At 34.8% G+C, this 22346-nt stretch overlaps 1 protein-coding gene across 1 annotated transcript in view; it reads right to left on the minus strand.

The window, feature by feature from the left end:
• AADACL2 (arylacetamide deacetylase like 2) overlaps positions 1-4418 on the minus strand; it is a 57668-nt gene extending 53250 nt beyond the window's left edge. Inside the window, exon 1 of the mRNA XM_032486214.1 lies at positions 4196-4418. The gene's annotated coding sequence lies outside the window, so the exon portion shown is untranslated. The remainder of the gene's footprint in view (positions 1-4195) is intronic.
• Between the last annotated feature and the right edge of the window lie 17928 nt (positions 4419-22346).

Here is a 22346-nt window from a genome sequence, read left to right on the forward strand (position 1 = left end):
CTAAAAAAATACTTCAAAGAATGTTTAGTAATGCGGAAAAATATTTAGATTAAATGTTAAGTGAAAATAGTTAGGATGAAAATATCTTTACAGAATCTCAGTGATAAAAATATGCATAAAAAAAGCGCAGAAAAATGTTAGTGTTAATAATGGTTACCTTTGATGAAAAGAAATCCATGTGATCATTTTTCTTCTTTCCAACATAAATGCTTTTATATAATTAATATATACTAACTATAAAGAAACACACACATACACAGGATTTTAAGGAAAACAAATGACATGAAAAATAACCTGCTAAATGAAAAAAACAGACATAGTACTTTTTAAAATTAAATTTGCTTGACTGTTTATTGGCTGACTTGTTACTTGATGTCCAGGGATTTTTTTTTCCAAGTTAATCTCCTTAACTTTATGCTCAAAGTGACCTTTAGCTTATAATTCTGAGACCATAGGAAATAAACTTTCTTTACCACATATGACCATTAAAGGAATGTGCACAATTCTTAGGCATAATTCCAGAAATGATTACTAAAATTTAAAATGTATTTTAGGCAGAATTCCATTATTCAGTAATCACATGCAATTAAAAAAAATCTAATCCAAATGTTACTGATTCATTGACACTTACATCATCAAATAACTGAATTCACTTTTAAGGGAGATTTAGTAATTTAGAAGCATTTAAGTATATTTCATGAGCTTATATTTTCTTCAGTATTATTGTAATATCTCAAATTAACACTCTGCATGCTGTCTCATGATTACAAAGAATTTAATTTATGGCTGAGTAATCCCCGCTCAAAACATAGTTTTCATTATTCAATCTTGATTATCTCAATGAAAAAGGAAAGGCAAAGATCAAAGTACAAAAAGAGTTGAAATACTACACTGTTATATTGGTTGATTTATATTATAAAAGATAAATATACAGCAACTGCATTTTGCTCAGTCACTCAGCTTGAAAGAGGCACAGCTTTTTCTTTTTTTATTGAGGCTACCAATATTTTGATAAACGAAGATGTACCCAAAGAAGTCTATAAAAACTGAATTTTATTTAAATGTTTACACTTAACATAAAAATTTATAGTATGATATAATTGTACTATTCTAAATATACTTAGGAGATTTATAAAAACATTTATTCAACATATGAGAAGTGTAGTATGGTCCATATGGACACAAACATGATGAAGGTCATCTTCTTTTACACTGTCAGAATATCTCTAGAACTACATGTAAAATTTAATTACATGTAAACCTTTAACTCAGGGTACCTGGCTCCAAGGAAGTTGCACTTTTCACCCATGGTGCAGAAGACTTTCAGGCAGTAAAGCTTCCTGACCAACACAGACATTGAAAGCAGTACTCAGACTCTTTTAATCAGCTAGTTTAATAGCTGGAAAGGCAATAAGTACTACAGGATCCAAGGCTTCCAAGAAGACAAGGTGAAGAGACCATAGAATAATGTGATAAGAAAGTAATTGAAGTAGACTGAAATAGAGGTCTTGGCACCTTCCAAGACCAGTGGAGCTCCAGGAAATGCCAAAGAATGACCCTACACATAAAGGCTTAGGCAGGGTTCCATAAATTTAAATAAAGAAGAAAGCATCAAGAGATACAGGAGAATTTGGTGGACTTCTCACATCTCAGTTCAGATGTTGCCCCTTCAAGGGGGTCTTCCTTTGCCAAAAACATTACAGAGGTACAGAGGTAACAGATACATCATAAAACCAAATAAATAATACAAGTGACCATTTCAGTTGCATGAGAAAAGCCTGAATCATACAGCATGAATACGTTGCTATTCAAAATGTGGATTTTAGACCAAGATGGACATAACCTGGGAGATTATAGATTCCAGATTACAGGCCATCCCAGTCCTCCTGTATAAGATTATGCAGTTTTAACAAGAACACCAATTAATTCATAGACACACTAATGTTTGAGAAATGCTCTGCTAGAGAGATACTCCTTCACCTTATTTAATGCATAGATATATGGAATCATATAGTTAAAAGCTAAGGAATATTTTAGTCTCAAAAGTTTTGAGCAAGGTGATCAATATTTTGTTTCCTTAAGCTATAATTTACAGGAGTCTAACAATATTTCATTATTCAAGTTACTAAATCTATAGATATAAAACTATAGAGAAGCTTTGTATTTATTGAAATTCTTGGGTAAGCGTAACATATGCTAAATGTGGTAGAAAGTATTAAAAGAAAGAAGTTCAATAGCCTCAAAAACATGATTACTGTGATCAGAAGACTATAGGCACCCAGAAAAAAATTCTATATAAATAGATATAAATATATAGAAAGAGGAGTAAATATACTCAAACATTTGAAGATAAGAAAGCTACCTTGAATCAGAAATAGAAAAAGATATAGGGGAAAAAAGAGGGAGAAATAAAAGAGTTGCTTGAACTAAGGGAAGATATGGAAGAAAAAGACAATTATCTCAGAAATGAAGAATATAAGATGCTTAAGGCAGAATCATGTCAAATGAAAATGTAATAAAGGTCATTGAAGAAAGGCAGGAAAATGACCAAGAGGGTGAAAATGACATGAAGAAGTAGAAAGAGCCACAGAGAACATATCAGCAGTCACTGAAAAAGCAAGACTGTAGAACAGAAATAATATGTAAAACTATAGTCCAAGACAAAGTTCCAGAAATTAAAAAAAAAAATCACCTAAATCTACACACTGAAAAGTTTCACTGAGTAGCTGGCAAAAAAGATGAAGGCATTTTCCTAGTAAAAAATAATTAGATTTCAAAGATAAATATAAAATCCTCAAGATGTCCAAGGAAAAAATTCAAATAGTTTACAAAGTCAAAATAATTAGATTGACAGCCTTTTCAAAACCAAATACAGAACAACTATGAGTCAACTTTTATAAAAATATTCAATAAAAGAAAATAGGAAAAAAGGATTTTATGTCCAAAAATCTGTCCTTCAAATACCAATCATAGTAAAATTATTTCTAACATATAAAAACATAAGAGATTCTGCATTCAGCCCTTCTTGAGTAATTCACAAGCAAATAAACTTCAAGCAATGATTGGGAAACCTTCATCAAAAAGATCAATAATAAGTATTAAAATATATAAATACACATATAAGACTAAAACAGTATGGGATAAAAGTGGAAGACTAATGTACAAATGTTACATACTGTGACATAGTAGAAGTTAAGCAACTGACAAAATAAAGTAGAACAACCAGAAGGAAAAAGGAAAACAGAAAAGGCTCATTGCTGTATAGGCAATAGATGAGCATTAAAAAATGATGAAAAAATAGAATAAACCAGTTAGTAAAAGTTTAGATAAGAAAACAGAAAACTAAATATATTTTTAAAAGGAATAAATACAAAAGTAACTACAAGAACAAAAATCCAAACCTTCCTAAACACACATAATGAGCAAGCAACATAAATAATATACATCTCAAAAAGACACATAGCATACTATAATATATGCATAAATACTAAAAAAAAATGTATAATTACAAAATATGACAATTGAAATCAAACATATCAGTCATATCAATAAATGTGAATGGATTTAACTCACTTATTTTTTAAAAATTTCATTTTGACTCACAAAACAAGACCCAAATATACACTGTATACAAGAGACAACTCTAATCAAAGTAACTCAGAGAGGCTAACAAATAGAAATGGACTTCTGCTTCCAGGAAGGTGGGAGAGACACACTTTTTTCTATTTCTCCCATTAAGTACAACTAAAAGTTCTGAACATTATGTATAAAAGAGAAGTAAGAAGTCTCTGAAAGGTGGAAAGAAGGCAGACCAGCTAGGGAGCTCTGGACCTAAGGAACAAATGGTGGTGCATTCCTTGGGTTTTCTTTTTTGGCTCATAAATCCCAGACTTGGATCTGAAAAAACAGCAGCCTAGGAAATCCAAGGAGCATAGACAAAAACACACAAAAAAACTGCTCTCTCTAGCAAAGGACTAGAAAAGGGGCAGCTTAGCAAGACATAAATGAATAGATAATAACTACTCTATTCCAGTCAAACAAAACAGGAAAAAAAAAAAAGCGTGTCTCACCCCAACCCATGCCAAAAAAGGGCAAATGGAAGCCTAGACTTCCACCATCACGTGCTTTTCCACACACAACAAAGACTATAAAATAAATCAATAGCAATTAACCTGTCATACATAATACGACTCACTCTTGGTGTTTCCTTTTTGTCAATACTGTCTGCTGTTGAGCCTCCACTTTTCTGGACCTCTTGTCTATTTGTCCCTCTGTCCACCTCGTGAAGTTGACCTTTGCTTTAGATCTGTGGGATGTAACAGCTAGTCAGTTTTGGACCCTGCTCTTCAGACTGACCTTGATGCCCTCCACATTCCAAAATTACACACAAAATTATGTAAAGTCTCTAAATGGGCTTTAGCTTTTTATTTCCCAATTGTTTTTAAAGTTGTTGAAACAATACCATTTTTAATAGACTGCTTGTTGAAAGGAGGGAAAAAAAACATGGAAAAGAAATAAAAGCTAATATTCAACACATGTTAAAAACCACCACCACTAAATATTTGAGAGTTATTTGCTTATGTAAGGGGAAACTTCACCTAAGCTACTGCAGATAATTTTCAAATGATACTACATAATATTACCCAAAATTGGGAATTGGAATAAAAATGCTTATTTTCTGATCATGTGAGATTTCTCAGAAATCCAGATATAGTATAATGTCTCTTCAGGAAAGATTGTATTAAAAGATATTTTTAAAGTTCTCAAAAAAAAAATCAAAGTCATATTTTACATCTAATAAAATAAAGTATTTCTTGAATTTGAAACACAATGTTATATTTGTATTATCTGCTCAACTGTGAGATGACTTCTGGATAATAGCTTCATGAAAAGATAAAAATCATTGGTTTATCTTTTCTTCAATAGGACACCATAGGCACAGGCCACAAGAGAAAGAAACAAATTGGACCTCATGAAAATTTTAAAATTTGTGCACCAAAAGACAATATCAACAGAGTAAAAGGGCAGTCCACAGAATGGGAGAAAATATTTGGAAATTACATATCTGATAAGAGATTAATATCCAGAATATATAGAGAATTCCTGTAATTCAAAACTTAACAAAAGAACCTTATTCAAAAATAGGGAAAGGACTTGAATAGACATTTCTCCAGAGAAGATACACAAATGACCAGTAAGCACATGAATAGATGTTCAACATCACTAATTATTAGGGAAATGCAAATCAAAACTTTAATGAGATAACCATATTACACCCATTAGGATGGCTACTACAGGACAAAAACAAAACAAAAACAGAAAATATCAAGTGTTGGCAAGGAGGTGGAGAAACTGGAATCCTGTGTACTCTTGATGGGAATGTAAAATGTTGCAGCTACTGCGGAAAACAGTATGGCAAAAAATAAAAAATAGAATTATATGATCCCACAGTTCCACCTCTGGATATATATATACGCAGAAGAATTGAAAGTAGAGTCTCAAAGAACACATACAACCATTTTCATAGCAGCATTATTCACAATAGCTAATAGCTATTCACATGGAAGCAACTCAAGAGTCCATAGAGAGATGAATGGATATGCAAAATGTGCATATGCATACAATGGACTGTTATTTGGCCCTCAAAAAGGAGAAAATTCTGACATGCTACAATGTGGATGAAACTTGAAGACATTGTGCTGAGTTAAATAAGCTAGTCACATACACACACACAAAAACATACTGTGGATTCCACTTATATGAGATATGTACAGGACTCAAAAAATCATAGAGACAAAGTATAAAGTATCTGTGGGACATTTAATAAGCAGTTAGATGTCATTATCAGAGGAGTAGACTGGACTAGAAATAAACTTTAAATAAACTTTAAGCTCAGTAGGTCCCCAAATAATTGATTTATCCCTCAATTTATTCTTAGACCTATTTTCTCTATCTTGATTTTAGTACCTCATCCAAGTCTATTTTACAAGTTTAAAACTCTTTCTCTTTTCCTTCCCCAAACCTGGTTGATTCCTCATCTAATTTTACATCAGTAACTTCTCTTCATTTCAGCTCTCACTCAGCCCTAATTATCTCTCCTGAGTTCCTGAAATGCTTCCTCAGGGGGCTTGATGTCTTTCATTTCTCCTCCCTTCCCATAGCCTATCCTCCAAACTGCTCCTAGCACTATCTTTTTAAAATACTGGTCTGTTCTTGTTTCTCACCTTGGTGTCATCAATGACTTTTCATTACTATCAGGGTAAAAATCTGTATTTCTTAGTATGATACTGTTTACTTTTCCAGACTTATCTCTTACTACCTTCCCCCTTAAGGAGAGGAAACTTTTTAATTACCTTTGTTTCTCCTAATACAATGTTCTATAAAAGCAGGCACTTAATAAATGTTTTCCAAGTAAAAGAATAAAGAATGAATGTTTTCCTTAACAAATAGTATTATTTTGTGCTCCTAAAGTCTTTTGCACAAGTTTAGAAAAACATTACACCCCACACCACACTGCTGCTCTCCACTATCTCTAACATTTACCTATTTGTCCTTCCATACCCAGTTCAAGTGTCACTTCCTCCAATAGTCTTCACTCACCCCTTCCTTCCGAATAGAGTAAGTCAATTCCTCCTCCCTGGTACCATTATACTTTATCATGGTGATGCTATTCCATGTAGGAACAAGGGATTATATTTGTTTACATCTATTCTTTCTTAATAGGCTTTATGTTAGTATTTCAACCAACTCATACATTCCTGAAGTTTGGCATAGAGACTAGCAAGTAGTAACATAGAAGGGGTACAACACATGATTTTTTACAGAATAAAGGAATAAAAATATGAATCAAACTATAAGAAATTTGATACGGGAGATTTACAACATACATCATTATAGTATATCTAGTGCCTATTAGGATATTTGGAAATATTCCAATTATTAACATAGGTTTGCTGCACTTTCAAGAAATGAAAAATAATTCCATGATCAATAAACTTCCAAGCCTAGGATTTTTGAAAAATACTCCAAAAACCTAGAACTAATTACAATAAGGAGAATGACATCAATAGAAAGAAATAAAAGCAAACAGGAAAAGGAGATATTTCTCTTACCAAAAAAAAAAAAAAAAAAAAAAAAGACTAATTTTTTCCAAATGTAGGACTAAAACACATTTTTCAAAGTCAGAAATCTTGGTTATGACTTCTATTGCTTATTTTTCTAAATTTCTTCTCTTCTCATCTTGGAACTGAAGTGGAAGTCTCATTGTACCATTTTATGGTCTAAATACTAAAATAGCCTGACCAATTTCTAGACCAAACACACTCCGCTAAGCTTTAGATCAGGATGCCAGTGCTTGCCCAAAAGTAACTCTAACTGCTCATCCATCACAAATCAGTGGGTAATAAGAAGTATTTAGAATCTGGGTACACATAAGTTTTGCTCTGAAGAGTCCAAGGTTTGATTTTAAACAGGACACATTCCTTTAATAGTAAGTCAGAATGTTCTTTCAGCAAAGGAGAAAGGGTTATTTGTAGGGTTATGAGCAAAAGGAGATAATAGTGTCTGGCGTGTGGTAGGTGGTGGATAAATGTTTGTTAAATAGGTCTGCTGATTATTTGTGATTGAATAAAATTCAATATATCTGTTAATTCCTGTTTACAATCCCTTATATAACAGACAGGATTTGAGAAGAAATCCTTACTCACCAGAGTGCCTTTTCCATAAAGAAAGACTCTGTAGTAACTCCTTCTCTGACAGATGAACACTATGAAATTATTTTTTATAAGAAGAAATTGTTACATGTGAAAGCTATAAAATGTTACTTGAATTATTAGTAATATATAATATATATACACACATATGCATTACATATTTAACTCATAAATTCATCCCTCGATGTCAAGGAGAAAGTGAGAGTTGAGATAATGCTTATAAGGAAGTAAAACAAAAGTCGGTCCAGAGTTGAAGAAAGAATGTTTTTTGAGGAGACTCCATGGACAAGCAGAGAAGAGAAGACTCGTCTACTGGGAAGGCTCCTACAGCTGGAACAGATATGGGAGGCAACTCTGAGTTGAGGAGATCAGACATTGATCACCACCTACAACTCTCAGCCATACCTGCCTTAAGATGAAGCAGCTTTATATGGACCCCTTTCACTTCAGAATTCTTGGAGGATCACCCCCTGAAAGGTTCCAGGAAGCCCCTTAGACTTGTCTAGTCATCCTACAGCATTCGTTTTTCAGTTACCTCTCTAAGAACCCAAAGCCAAAAAGGAGTAATGCATCCATCCCACTATACTGCCTCCTGTCTTCTTTATTCCCATCATGGGGACAATGAGAAATCTAAATTATCACTTAAAGCCCCTTCTGTAATTTTTCATTTGTCTATAAATAGCCTTAGAACAAAATGATCTGCCAGAAAGAAAATCTAAGGAAACTTTAGTAGATATTTGACATCCACATCAGCGAGCCTGCTTATAGCTTTTCAGAGCGTTGGAGCCAAGCTCCAATAAGAATCAAGAATAGCTTTTCCAAAATTTCCATAAAGGACAAATAACACCCCCTTGGCCTGGACCTGATCACCACTGAATATGGAAACCCTTCTTTTGTTCTTTAATCTGTTGAGTGCTCTTATTCTATGATTTACTGAAGGCTTTTGTTCCATAATTTGTTGAGGGCTTACTGAATAAAGGCCAGATGCCAAAATACAAGCTTTACATACGTTTACTGCTCCTGTTTTGCAGGAAAAATTTTAAATGAAGTTCTTCCATAGTTCTGCAAAAGCTTTTCTTGGTATTTATATTGCTCCTATGTAATGAAATAGGACAAAGCATTGTAGGTGTATTTATTTCACCTTTATGATTGAAGATATTTTTCTTTCTAGCACTACACTAGTTTAACCCATCTTTGGAACATCCACAAACAGATCATACAAATTATCACCAGCAGAAATGAAGACTAAAAAGTTAAAGTCAGAAAACAACCGAGGCTTGATCTAAAGTTTATTTTGGTTGTTAACAAGTTTATGTTTCAGTGCCAAGATGACTGTGGAGGTTATGGAGGAAAAAAGGAGTAAATGATGGTGTGTGTTTTCATTTTGTTTTTGATCATTTTAATTCTATTCCCCAAATTGTTCCAAAAGTACATTCTCCCTTTATCTTCAAAACAACTTTCTTTTACGTTCTGTTTATTGTTCCTCCTTGTAGCGTTCATTTTCCATTTCCACCTACAAATGTTTGAGTTAATAGGGAGAGGAGAAAAATGAGGCTTAGAAAAGTTTAATGATAATAAAATGGATTTCACAGCTATTAAATTAATTTTCTTTTGTCCATGCTAAGGTCAACTGCAAATGTTATTTGGGTTTTTATGAAGCCAATTGTATTAGTCATAAGAAAAATTACCGAATAAAAATAATGTGGCATCATCAAAATGGCTATATAGGAATTTTCTACTATCTTCCTCCCCAAGGAAAATAGATTTTTGACACTCATCCACAAATGAGAGAGCCTTTGTGGGTTTTCAAAGTTTAGCAGAGAAGATCCAGCATATCAATGGAACAAAAAAGTCTAAGGTTGGACACATTGAAGAGGGTAAGAGGAACAGTTTTACCTTACCTGTGTCACTTCCCCCAGGGTGACACAACTCAATGCCAAGAGAGACCTTCTCAGCCCATGATTTCTGCCACAGCGGAAACTGAGAACATGTGAATAAGCACCTAATTTCCCCAGCTGTGTTGATCATTGCCATTTCTTTCTTGCCCCACCCACAATACTGAGTCATGAACTGCACAACTAGGGGTCAGTGAGCTGCTGGGAGAATAGCAGCTTGGGCTACGAATGAAACATATCAAAGAAATGCAGATCCTACTAACTGCTTTGCAGACTCCAACAGGAAGTCCACCCATGAGCCTCTGGGGTTGCCTCACCTGCACATCACCCCATCTGGCCCATGGGCTTCTCCAACACTTCACCCCTCCACACACCCCATGGCCAGCTTCCTCTGTGTGCTCCTAACAGCAGTAAGAGCAAGCCTTTGCAGACAGCTAGTGAATGTGTTCAGAAAGAGGCTCACCTCTGCAGGTTTAGGGAAGAATACACAAACGTGAGCATTTAGCACCAGCCTAGGGAAAGCAAGCAAGAGACTATGAGCACCTGGCCTGGCTTTGCAGGACCCAGAGAAGGCATACAATTTTGAGAATTCCTCCTCAAGAAGGCACAAGAAATATAAAGTGGACATATTCATGTAAAAGATCTGAGAAAGCCTCAGAATCTTTAATAGGGAAGTAAAAAAGTAAAATTTTTATATGAGATCAAAAATAAGTTGCTATCAACCTACAATAGACTGTTTTATCTATAAGATGTTTTATGTAAGCCTCACGGTAACCAAAAAGCAAAAACCTGCAGCAGATACTCAAAAGATAAAGGTTAGAGAATCAAAGCATACTGTTACAGAAAATCATGAAGTTACAAAAGACAGCAAGAGAAGAAGAAACAAGGTGACTACTAACAGTCAAAAATAATTAATAAAATGCCATTAGTAAGTAAATGGGTTAAACTGTCTAATCAAAAGGTACAGAGTGGCTAAATGGATTAAAAAAATAAGACACAACTATATTCTGCTTGTAATAGACTCATTTCTGTTTTAAGGACACACAGTTTCAAAGTGGGAGAATGAAAAATAGTATTTCATGCAAATAGAAACCAAAGAAAACAGGGGTAGCCAGTCTTATATCAGACAAAATAGATTTTAAGTCAAAAATTGTAACAAGAGACAAAAAAGGTCATTATATAATGATAAAGGGGTCAATTTATAATGAGAATATAACAATTCAAAATATATATGCACCCAACATTGGAACACCTAAATATATTAAGCAAATAGTAACAGATCTGAAGGGAGAAACAGACAGTAATAGTAGGGGACTTCAATACCTGACTTCTAGCAACAGACAGATTATCCAGACAGAAAATTAATAAGGAAGAACACTGTAAAAATTCTCAAATATGTAGAAATTAAACAACATACTGTTGATCAACCAATGTATCAAAGAACTCAAAGGGAAATTAAAAAATATCTTGAAACAAATGAAAATAGCATACCAAAACTTATGGGAAGCAGGGAAAAAAACGGTTCTAAGAGGGAAGTCTATAGTGATAATCATCTTCATTAAGAAAAAAGAAAGACTTCAAAAAACAGGAAAACCTACTAATTAAAGAGAAGGAAAATAACAAAGATCAGAGCATAAATAAATGAAATGGAGACTAGAAAAATAACAAAATATCAACAAAACTAAGCTGATTTTTTTAGAAGGTGAATAAAATTGACAGACATTTAGCTAAACTAAAAAAGAGGGAGAAAAGTATTATATACTTGAAAGTTGCTAAGAGAATAGATCTTAAATGTCTTTATCACACACACATACACACACAAGAAGGTAATTATGGAAGGTTATGGATGTGTTAACTAAGATTATTGTGGTAATCACAGTATGTAGGTGTGTCAAGTCATCACATTGTACACCTTAAACTTACACAATGTTGTATGTCAATTATATCTCAGTAAAGTTGGGGAAAAAAAGAAATGCATTTTTTTTCACTAAAAGACTCAATTACTTGTGAGAAAAATTTTGCCCTTTCAAATTAATTAAAGGCAAATAGGATTTTAAAAATAATAGTTTCTACAAGGGGAAGGGTACACTAGATGTCTCTGTACTATCTTTGCAATTTCCTATGAATATTTCAAAATAAAAAGTTAAAAATATATAATAAAGATAGAGAAAGCAAAATAATCTTTGTTGAATTTAATAATGGGTATAGGTGTTCATTGTGTTATTTTTAATCATCTATGTTTGGAAATTTTCATAATACAATTTGACCAAGAAGAAGAAGAAAACATTTATTAAGAAGTCAAAAATAATTACTCAACTCTGGAATTCACTAATTTTAATTGTGTTTACATACATTTTCTGTTTTAAATTGATTTTCATCCATTTAACTTTTACATATATACCATGTTTTTTCAAATGGATGATTATGGAGTATTAATACTCTAAGAAAAAAATGAAAGAAAAATTAAGAAAGAAGAGAAGCACACATAAGAAGTCAATTTGATTCTTCAAAATTTACTTGAAAATGGCTTTCTCGGGGCTGTTTTATGAAGTGAATTTCCTACTTATCCCCTTCCTATGTGTAATTTTCAGGGCTTGATCCCACTTTTTTTTTTTTTTTTTTTAATACCACTTTCAGGGCTCAGAACACTAAATCCAAGTTGATTTAGTTTGGCTTTAGTTAGAAATTTCAAGCTAAAGTGGTTAGCATCCTGCTGAGCTTTCTTTTTTTCTTTCTTGGTCTCTACTTTCCTGCCCCTCCTTCTAAGGATGACATACGACTCTGATCCTTAATAATTAGAAAAAGAGTTGACTTTCATTTGTTTCTTAAAACGATACTTTGAGGATAACGACAAAGTAACCCAGGACTGGGTGGTTTTAGAGAAAGGCAGTATGAATGTTACGTTACTCAGCAAAGTATTCCAAGGTTGTATCAGTACATTTAGGGGCCTGACATAGAGGCTCTCTAGGACTTTTCAAATGACACTAAAGTGCTTTAAGAACCTAAAACACCTGAGCTGTGTGCACCAATCTCACTCTTTACACAGAAGACTGAAAAAGAAAGCTTCTGAGACTGGAAATCAAAAGACAGAGATAAAAAAACACTCAAGAGAGTCTGGAAACAGTTTTCCTGTATCTTTGTAAATAAGGCATGCTTGAAAAAACCCAGATTAACTTCAGCCCTCTTTGGTCTAACCTCCCTCAATATCCAAGAAAAAGTCACTCAACCCAAAACACAAAAGACCTGCTTCACTTTGACAAAATTGCTCATCTCCCATATGCAAATAATATTTTCCAAAACATCACTGTGAAAGGATAATATATCTCAAGGAAAATAAAAATCATTAACATTTCGAGACAGTACAACAGGACTATCCCAGGAATGCAAAATACATGTGTGTTTATTTTCTGTGGGTCTCTCTTAGTTTTGCCTTCCTGTTTTCAGTAGTTTGTTCTTTGAGACATGTTACTAAGGATTCAAGAATATATTCCTGACTTCTGGCCTGAGTTAAAAATCCTGAGTGCCCTGAAGTTACTCTTTTTATAGCATCTTATATAGAATTGCAAATGTACTTGTCAGTCTCTCCCCTTGAAAGTAAGAGTAATAATTTTTCAGGACTTTAGGGAAAATAGGTACAGATACCAGAACATTTATTCCTTGAATGGGGAATTGTGCAGTTGATCAAAAAAATTTTGTGTAAAGAGAATTTTTTAAAAAGATGTTCTATTACAGCAGAACCTATACCAAAGCCAGTTGAGTAACCTGGATTTCCTTTTCCTTTTCACAGAAAATTTGCTTGTCAATTAAAAAACTACACCATAATCATTATTATAAAAAAGTGAAAACAAATTCTCAGAACATAAAACCAATGTATTAATGAAAAACAAACTCTGAGGAAGAGAAAGTTAACAGATATATGTGCCCTAGCCCTCATTTATATACATACTTCCAGGTTACAATATCAGTCTTTCCCTTTTACCAGAGGGAGGAAGGAAGGAAGCAAGGAATTAAGAAAGAAAGAAGGAAAGAAAGAACTGTTGTGATTGTAATTCAGAATTTTGTGCACACATTCAATGTTCAGAGAACCGTAGATTCTCTATTTTGCAGCTATCCCTAATATCAACCAGCTGGGATTTAGTATTTTTAGGTCATCTTTCTTAGTTTAAAATAACACATCTTACAAACTCACAGATACAGAGAACAAACTGTTGGTTAACAAAGGCGAGAGGGGTTGGGGGCCAAAATAGGTGAAGGAGATTAAGAGATAAAAACTACCAGTTATAAAATAAATTGTAAGGATGTAATGTACAGCACAGGGAATATGGTCAGTATTTTATAATAACTTTGTATAAAGTGTCATCTGTAACAATGTTAAATTACTATACTGTACATCTGAAACTAGATAATACCATAAGTTAGCTTTACTTCAATTTAAAAAATAGTTTAAAAAAATAGTCCTTGTCCTGCGCAGGACTGAGAATTACCTAGAAAACTATATAAAATGCTGATGTTCAGAACCCATCCCAGGATTACTGAATCTCCAAAGATAGGAAACAAGAATTTGTATGTATTTTTAAAAAGAAAAAAGAAAACCACAGGGGATTCATATATACATCCTAATTAAAAACCCATTGCTACTAAAAATCCAAAGAGAACCAAATGAAAAAGGATAACTTGTAAGACAATTCAGCAAAGTAAGTGAATATAAAATTAATGCACAGAAATTTTTAAACCCACGTATAAAAACAACCTGTAAAGAAGATACACTGTTATAAATTAGTCCCAAATGAAATTATCTATAAAAATATAGAACATATAGGAATAAAATTAAATAGAGGCCTTCAAGGTCTCTCTGAAAGAAATTTTAAAATTCTGCGGGACACAAGGGAAGAAAGAGGCAAATGGAAAGTACAGGTCCTCAGGAAGAAAGATTCAGCACCATGAAAACATCCAGCAGTCTGTTTCAAAACGAAACAAGCTTATTCTAAAGTTCATATAGAAAACAAAGAAAAATCACTAGGGAAATTCTGAAAGAGAATAGTACTGAGGGATCATCAGTTTTTTAAAAGTCAAACATATTACAAAAACTATAATAATTAAGCCAGTACATAAATGTTATAAACCCAGAATGAAAAGCATATAATTAGATATGATAATGAAAACTGATAATGGGAAAAGGAAATATAATAATAGATGAAACATATAAAGAGATTTGGTATATAATAAAAGTGGCGTTTCAAATCAATGAAGAAAATAGTTTATTCAGTAAATGCTGTCATCAACAATAAAAAATTTAAACCTACAAGATGAAAATATGGAAGGAACATTTAAAATAAACTTGGAGTAAAAATTTTCTTTCTAGGTGTTAACCCAAAACTCAGAAGCAAGATTAAAGGATTGATAAATTCAACTACCAAAAAAAAAATGATCAGGGCCAAGAAAAATAATCTACAGAAGGTGAAATAAAATTGGGAAACAAATCTACAACACATATCATAGACAATGCTCTAACTTCATTAATAGATAATGAACTGGTACAAATGAGTAATAAAGTGTTAAACACCCAACTGGAATCTCAGCAAAAGCCATGAACAATAGGCAAATAAATTAACAAAATAAAACCTCAAATAGCTCTTAATCACATGCAGCTACAGATATTTTCCTCTTGTCAAGCTAGCAAAGATCACAAAGTACTATTTTCAAAAAACAAAAATTACTTGCTAAGGTGTGGAAAAAGACGTTTTCATCCATTACTAGTGGGTGTATGAATTCAAACAGCCACTGAGAAGGGTGATTTAACAGTGGCAACTCAAATAAAAAGTGTGCATATCCTTTGACCCAGAAAAGCCACTTTTATAAATACAACCTGATTTGTATTGGGAACTAACATATGCAGAAGTTATTCATTTTAGTATTGTTTATAAGATCAGAAGGTTGAAAACAACCTTAATGTCTATTACTAAGAGTCTAGCTAAATAAATTGTGGTGCACATCTATGCAATGGAATAATCAGCCTCTGATTACAAGAATAAGATGTATCTATGTAGACTGTTACAGTGAAAAATCAAGGCATCAAGCATTGTGTTTATTCTCCTAACGTATTTTCACATGGCATATATAGTTAGTTTGTGAAATGGCTTATCTCCAAAATATACACAAAACTGGTACTAGTGATTTCCTCTTGGGAGGAGGATTAGGTGGCTACAGAGGAAGAGTGGGAGGAAGGTTTACTGTTCATTGTATATGGTTTTGAATTTTTATTTTTATAACATTTATTCAACTTAAAAAAATGAATCAGAACTCTAAAAATCAACGCCCTACTCCTGCCTGAGGGTTTAACAGTTTCTTTTTCAGACACAGCCCCTTTAAAAAAAAAAGGAGGGACAACACCCAAGGTAGAGCTTCCCAGGAAATGCCAAATTGGCTTGTTAAAACAGTAGTCTTAAATTACACACTCTCAGCTACTGTGCCTGACTGGCTCTATTATTGGCTGGCCGCCTTTCTGCTCTCCTGGTTGAAATGACTTCCATTGCGCCTGGCTTCTTGATTGCTTTAAGCAGGCATCTCTGGGATCCCTAAATCAGCCTGTTTACTCCCTCCAAAGATAGCTTTATTCTCATCTACATCCACTAAGGACACAAGCAGTACTTTATCCCACCATCTGCTTTGGATTTCTCATCACAGTCCCTTTGACCCAGCCCCAGCGCAGTTTCCCACTGGCTACTCCTACTCCACCCACATCTACAGATTAGTTCAGCACACCTAGGGGGCATTCCCCTCCTCACCACCCCCAACCCCCCCTTTAGTTACTAGCCCTGCTTCAGCTTCCTCTTCCCTAGGTGCAGATGTCCCATTTCTCAGTTCAAAGGAGAATTTCATGCAGAGCAATGATAATATGTACTGGTATGTGCAGTATGGACAATGGTTCAAAAAGGGCAGGGGTGGGAGGTAGAAGAGGAGGTGGTCAGGGCAGTTAGAAGTCCTCTACAAAAGTCCAGAGAACAACAAACAAGTACTTGGTCAGAGAATTGAGAGTTAAAATGAAGAAAAGTGAGTGAATTAAAAAAAATTTTGAGACTAAGAGAATTCAGTGACATCTAGAATACCAGAGGCAAGCATGAAGGACAATATAATTCTTGACTTCTGGCTTGATAACTACGTGAAAGTTAATGCTTTCCTGATATGGGAAAAATAAGACACAAAAGGGTAGAGGGACAACAGGAGTTTAAGATGCTTTGATATAACTTGGCAGAGAAGTAGGGTAGGTATTTGGGTATAATAGCCAGTGGTTACTGATGACTCGACTGCACTCCAGATCTAAGAGCTTTATATACTGTTATGGACTAAATGTTTATGTCTCCCCAAAATTCATATGCTGAAGTCCTAATCCTGAATAAATGGTATTAACAAAGGCAAAGCCTTTGAGAGTTAGACCATGAGGATGGAGTTATCACAAATGGAATTAGTAACCTGACAACAGACACAAGAGCTTAACTTCCCTTACTGATCTGGACGATACAGGAAGACGACAGCATCTGTAAACCAGTAAGGGGTACCTCATGAGACAGTGGATTTACCGTCACCTTGATTTTGGACTTTACAACCTCCAGAAGACATACCAATACTATAAGAAATAAATTTTGTTGTTTAAGGTACTCATTCTATGATAGTGTGTTACAGCAGTCCAATCTAAGACATAAGTAATTCAGGCCACATAACAACCCCTGGCATTTTTATTATTATTAAGCTCATTTTTATGTATTAACTCATTTAATCCTCATAACAAACTTACGAGTTTTATGCTATTTTTAAACACACTTTTCACATGAAAAAATTGAAGTGTATAGAGGTTAAGAAATGTGCCCAAGTCAATACAGCTGATGAGGGGCAGAGCCCAGGATTTAAATTTGGGTAGTTCCTAAACTGAGCTCAGAGAAAAGATCTTGAGACAGAGAAATCTGTGGTGCAGTCAGTCAATAAATGGTATTTATAGCCATGAAAATGGATGACACAGTTTAAGGAGAGCATGTCATTAAAGGAGAATTCAAGTCCTATGGAAAGTTGATGTTCTGAGGTCAATTAGAAAAGGAGGATTCAGAAAAGGTGACTAAGGAAGAAAGACCAGAAAGGTGGGAGGAAAACTCAGAGATTTGGTACCCTGCCACCCTCTTCAATGTCATTGTGTGTTTAGAATGGTCAGCTTTGTTTAAAGGTTCTGGAAAATGAAAAAGAAGAAGAAAGACAAAGGAAAGAAATGCATAAAATGTAATCAAATCAAATACGCGTGTAATAATATGGGGGGAGCAAGGGGTGGAATCTTTAAGTCTCAAGTAATAAGTCAGAGTCATTTTCCAGATGAAAAGCCGTATTTCTAGCATAGATCTAGTAACCATGGTTTCCAAAATATGTTTGAATTTATGGGACAACTGAATTGAAGAGTATTCCAAAAACCCCAAAGCACAGTGGCCATCATCACACAGGGTAATAACGAATGTAGGCTCCTTCAAAGAAGGAGTTTCCTTTTTATTCCCAGGACCTGGAACACAGTAGACACTAAAAAAGAGTTTACTAACATTGAACATAACACAAAAAGATTCATTTAGAAGATAAGTAATTTTGAGGAAAAAATACTATTTTCCTTTTATTTTTAATGTCATTAGACTTGCAAAGTTTGAGGTCTCAGAGTTAGAGTAGTTTCACAGTTTTCTTCCCTTGCTTTTGCCCAGGGCCATACCAGTCAATTAAAAAATACTTCAGTTCCAACACAGCTTGAACTAGGGATTTAGGTCTTATTTACAGAGCAGAGGTCAATCTTTGAAAGAGTTACACTACTACATCATGTAGTAATAAATGTGTAGTAATGTTTGACATTTAGAAACCTAGTACATAGAACTGTTAAATGTCAGATTTACAAGGGGAACATGTGGATTTTTAATTATAACAGCTTCATTAAATTCCAGACATGTATTCAATTACATAGAAAGAAACATTTCTTTTTTACAATTATTTAGAAACCAAAGAAATAAGTATATATTAATACACTCTTCTTTAAACATAAATTTCGGGTCTTTCAGAGAATGCCATTTCTTATGTTTTTTAAGTACAGAAACATTTTATTGATTTTCCACAAAATGTTTTCATTAGGGTCAGGGAAAGCTTAGGTTTTTAACCTGTCTTCTAAAAAGAGATGGAAAAAAAATGTCTAATGCAGGACCACTAGGAGTTTTGCAAAAGGCTTTCTCCACCAATGTGTAAAGAATTTCCAAGTGTCATTTATATTTTGATAAATTTGATACCTTTTTTCTTTGACATGGGGCAAAGGGAAGTGACAGAATGGAAAAAAAGTAATGAAAACAACCAGACTGAATCTGTGCTTAGCCCATCTCCAGGTTGTCAGGTTGAGATGAGAGCCCCAGCAGAGTCCTCAAGAACCCTATGTCTGTGTGGGTTCTCAGTATACCATATGTGCCCAAGAAAAGAGAAAGAAAATACTATTTATGGAGAAATAGAAAAATGTAATCAGTAAATTTTTTTCTTCTAGTGAAGACAGCAAATAAAGGTGTTTTTCTCCACTCCTCTCTTTGAGGCCCACTGAGTAGGTCAAAACAATGAAAAATAGAGAAGGAAACATAATCTTCAATAAGTCGAGGAAACGGCCATGTTTTCAGTGTATGATTTGGGAGACATCTGCTAAATTTTGAAGGATAATGAAAGAAAATATGTGCTACATCAGACTTGGTGCAAGATACAGTTCTCTCTCAAAATGAGTATCATGGCCTCATAGGACGTATGGACGTATCCAGTAATTCTGTCATAGGAAAATAAGTGGTAAAGGCATGATTAGGCCATGGGGACTGGACGGTCACAGGTTGATATTACAGGACACAAAGCAGAAACCATGAAGGAGAAACCATGTTGACCCACCATTTTTGTTCTTTCTAGAAGGCCTCTCAGCTGAGGAGATGGGTAGAAAGAAGGCACGGTGGAGTGGAGTGGAGTGGAGGTAAGAGGACATACAAAGAGCATGCAACTTTTGTTGTGAGAACACCAGTCTCCTAAGTGGGGAGCTGTACCCCAGCATAAAGGAAGTGAAATATTTGATGAAAGGGTGTTTGCTACCATACATCAAACTAGTAACCAGGAGCTGGTTTTTACAAAAAGCATAAAAAGATTTAGTTTTAGAATTAACTGCTTGGAGAACAGGGTAACTTGTGTTAAACCCCTGGAGGGGGCTGCTTTTTAAGGCTATAAGAGTATTTTTTCTGATATAAGTGAGTTTCAGGTAACAGTGAGGAACAAGACATATATAGGGGCCAAGACATTCTGATTTCCCCAGGTCTATCCAGGTTTCAGCACTGAGAATCCAGACCCTGAGAAACCCCTCAGTGCTGGGCAAATAAGGATGGTTTGTCAGCCAAGGAAGTAACCAAAATCCTCCAAGATTCCTTGGTGAAGGGGATCCTAAAGGCAATATTCTGACTTTAGTTTGGAAATTGCATTAGGAGGGAGGAATAAATCAAAAATATGAGTTGGGAAGAGATAGGACTTAGGTAAATGACAGGAAACATTAAGTTTGCCGGAATCTGTCACCACACTGTGCCCTTCAGTTTACTCTGATAGGCGGTTTGGGCCCTGCAAAGTCTCATGCTTGTGGTAAAATGATTAGTTGATTTCTAAGTAGTTTTTGAAGTATAATCCTGTTGCTGAAAAGTAGTAAGGAAGACATGAGGAAGCAGAGAGTACTGTCATTGTCAGATCAGATTCCAAAAAGGCAGCTGCCACGTCCCTGTATAGCAGAGGAAATTTTGGCAGTGAAAGCAGTGAATTTTATTAACATGTCCAAAAATACTGTGCCTTGTGTGACTAATTTTATTGTTCCATTAGCTGCCTTCCTAGAACTCTTCTCTGGAGAAGTGTTAGTCATCATTAAATAAGTAAAGCCCTTTGCTCTTCCCGTGTAACACATGAGGTGGAGCAGCTCACGTGACTGACAGCTCATGCTTGCGTTTATGCACTATTAGGAGTTCAGCCAAAATTGTAAACCACAAATTTGTGATGACACCAGTTAAGCCCAAATACATGCTTTCTTCAGCTCATGTCAATTCAAGGAGAAAGGATTGTTTGATGGGCTGTGAGTTGAGGATTGCAGTGGTGGTAAGAAAGGGCTTGAGGAATTACTGGGAAGTAGATTAAAATGATCAATTGTAGGGTCCAGGCTGGGGAGGGAAGGACATGAGGACACGAGAAAATGAGAGTGCAGGTAACAATCAAGACCACCACGTGATGGAAGAACAAGTTAAGGGGGTGGAAAGTTTTGGTTAAAGGATGGAATGTCAAAGTTCCAGATTTCAAAGATAAAAGTTACAACTGATAAAAGGTTCAGAGTATTGGCATGAAAGGGCCTTGCAAAAATTGAGTGAAGAAAAATGTCCTTGAAGTAGGCGACTGGCGGAATTCCTAAGGGATTAGGATGGGTCAATGTGGATGCTGAATTTTGCCCAGAATTATGTCAAGGAAGCACACTGAGCCATGAAAAACTCCAGGGGATTTGGTGAACCATCAAAACAGTTCTATCCTTGTCACAAATTCTCCATGTGGCTCACACTGAAATTCTTATTAGAGCAACTCTTTGTTTTGCGTTAGGGGTGTAAAAAAAAATACACACTGGGAACCTAAATTTGGGGGCAATTTTAACCTACCTATTACTATATGCAGGGCTCAGAAAAACTGCATTAAACATCAAATGCTGAAGTAATTACTGCAACTCAGTGTGCAAGATTTCCTGGCTTTAGGTTGGTTGAGCAAAGGCCTCAAGGATAGGAAGCCAAGAATTACTTAACTGCTTAAATATCAACAAACCTGATCTTGAAGTGAAGCCAGTCACTTCAGCCACAGGATAAAGGGAAGTTTATGGAAAAAGTGACTAAATGATCACAATATGAATAGATTAGAAGCAGAAGGCAGAAGTACCATCTTGTGTGTATATGCTGTGGTTGTTGTAGCTCTAAAATCGTCAACATGAGTTGGGGGTGGGAAGAGAAGCAGATTCACTTTATTTAAAGTTGGATCTTTCACCTTTTCAGTCTGGTCATTCCTGAATGTCTGAGTAGCTGATTGTTCTCAAGTTTTGTACCACTTACCTTATTTCATGCAATTTGTTCGTATCTCTCATTACTGCCCTCAGTAAGCATTAACCCAAAATTGTAGACATTAAAAGAGGAATTTTTCCAGAAACTGAGAATCCCTGTAATTTTTAAAGAAGTTTTTCTTAATAAGAGTAGCAAACATATTTACTGTGTGCCAAACACAATTTATTCTAATTCTCATCGTTAACTTATGAAATAGATATAATCACTACTTTCATTATATCCACGTGGAAACCAAGCATGGAGAAGTTAAGTAATTTACCCAACTGAAGCCTTGATTTGAATGTGGACAGTCTGGCTTCAGGGTTCCTATTCTTAACCACTAAACCAATGGTCTTCATAGAGTGGTCCCCACCACCATGCAATGCAGCATCCTCTGGGAACTTGATAGAAATTTAAATTCCTGGACACCACATCGGATCTACTGAATCAGAAAATTAGGAGGTGGAGCATAGGAATTTGTGTTTTAACAAGGTCTTCAGGGGACCCTGATGCAGGCTCAGTTTGAGAGATACAGCAACACACCACCCTGCTCAGAAGCACCAGTGTGGTAACAAACATGCATAGATCACAAAGGTCGTGCTGTTAGATTT

Source organism: Camelus ferus, chromosome 1, assembly GCF_009834535.1.
Source record: "Camelus ferus isolate YT-003-E chromosome 1, BCGSAC_Cfer_1.0, whole genome shotgun sequence".
In the NCBI taxonomy this organism is placed as follows: domain Eukaryota; kingdom Metazoa; phylum Chordata; class Mammalia; order Artiodactyla; family Camelidae; genus Camelus; species Camelus ferus.